The sequence below is a fragment of the Etheostoma cragini genome, chromosome 3 (assembly GCF_013103735.1).
Source record: "Etheostoma cragini isolate CJK2018 chromosome 3, CSU_Ecrag_1.0, whole genome shotgun sequence".
In the NCBI taxonomy this organism is placed as follows: domain Eukaryota; kingdom Metazoa; phylum Chordata; class Actinopteri; order Perciformes; family Percidae; genus Etheostoma; species Etheostoma cragini.
The window spans coordinates 8,375,698-8,377,926 of NC_048409.1; positions in this window are offsets into that span (position 1 = coordinate 8,375,698).

Genomic DNA, 2,229 nt, shown 5'->3' on the forward strand with positions numbered 1-2,229 from the left:
ACACTTAAGTGTGACAAACATGCAAAGGAACAGGAAATGAGGAAGGGGGCAAACACTTTTTCACACCACTGTATGCCACTCCTTGCTCCCTGTGGGTACACGATCCGTCTTGCCTACACGATCCGTTCTGCGCATGCGCACGATGTTCACGCATGCGCATAAATACGTAGCTGAAAACCTGGCTGTTTCCCTGCACTATTGGTACCACGCATGCGTCAGAACACTTGATGGCCAAGCGTCACAACGGACAGCTTTTTTTTTTTTTTTCATTTTATTAACAAAGAACAATTATATCGCCAGTATGTACATATACGAAAAGTCAATACCAGAGGTATATACAGAATATATATATATATATATAAAATGATGTATTAGCATTTTTGTAGGCCAGTCTTTTTTGTAGTTCACAAGTGCTCAACAGATAATCTACTTTTTTAGTAGTTTTTTTTTAATAAAGATATTTAAATTAACACTTGTCACTGATCCAAAACTGTGTACTGACATCTGCGTACCAGTCATAGGTGACATTATTATTAAGTGATCAACATGTAATCTTTTTTTTAATTTGTTTTTTATTTTTTAATTATTGTTTACGCCAGGCTATGAATTACGAAGTGTTTACGTGGTGGCCAATCCAAAAATATAAACAATTGTTACATTAACATTTGATTACATGTGGAATGGGAATTCTTTTTGACTGAGGGAAAGTCAAAGCATTTAAAAAAATAAAAAATAAAACATTTGCAAGACAAATACAGGGCCCAGGCCAGTAAAAAGAATATTCCAGCACCACATTAACAAGCCTCAAATCATGTTTCATTTTATTGTTACACGTTACATTAACATGCACTCTTTTTAAATCAGCCAAAGTCCGCATTTTTACGCGGGGGGCAAATTATTTTGCTGCATAAAATTGCAGATTTCCATGCAAAATAATGCGGGGCTTGCATGATTTTTGTTGCTTAAAGTCACAAATATCTTAACAGTAAGTTGAAAAATGTTGTTTACTTTACACTAGGCAGCCATTTCCCCTGTTGCCATGGTAATGTTATGAAGTGACGCAATTGCACAACAAGAAAAACACATTCCTTTTTTCCTTAAACCGCAGTTGTTCCAAGTGCCCGCAATTTCATCCCATAAATATCCCAGATATTCTATTGAATTTTTGAAGAAAATGTGCAGCATAATCAAGGATTTTTGCAACAAATCTTGCGCATGTGCAGGACGGATCGTGCAGTGTCGTGAAGCCTCGTAAAACACAATTAGCATCTGCGCATGCGTGAACATCTTGCGTATGCGCGGAACGGATTATGTAGGCAGGACGGATTGTGTACCAACACTCCCCTTTAACTGTGCATGCTCCGTGCCCCTCGCCTGGCATCATCCCGGTATCGAAAGTCTGAAGGAGGCAGAGTCCTATTCGATTATGACTATGTCAGATGAAAGCAAGTGCTTTGCAGTTGAAGGTGGTGTAATATGTGGACAGTTTATTTCAGGGAAAAATCCCACGAATTTTAGTACAGTACATCTGAGAAGTGCGCACAAGGAGGCTAACCTAGTTTACCTTAACAAGGAAAAGTAGAACACAAAGCCCCCTTTCCCCGAAACAGAACTCCGGTACAGGGCATGGATGTATGTTACAGAGCCTGGCAGCAAGACGGAGACAACCGCAGGACAGAGAACACTACAGGCGTGCTTTTACTGGAGACCCGGTAGCTGGTCAGTAAATACCCAGGAACACCAAAAGCGGGAGGGAATCTGGGTTAATATGTGATTAATACTGGGATGTCTACACAACTGTGTGAGTCGACTGACTTCAAAAAGGTCACCACTTTACTCAAACCAAAGTTAAAAACACCTGTTGATGTATGTCTTCTTCAGTCTGTTGGCTATTTAGGCTTTCTCCTGCAACACGTCACTTCTGCACTTACTGTGGTGTCTTGTGTAGACTATTTACAAATGTATAACCATATGTAGGCTACATTTTATCTACTGGTGTTATTTTTTTAATACATTGTGAATACATATTTCTAAAATTGTTTTATTTTGTTGTTGTTGTTATTATTACACAATACTTTTTCTGACCTTTTTGAATCCCCAATAAATCCCCCATATTACAAAAAAAGACTCAATCTAATACAAACTAAACTAAAACTTAGCATTCTCAAACAATAAACTAAACTAAACTAGCAAACCTGCTTTAAAAACTAATTGAAACTAAACTGACAA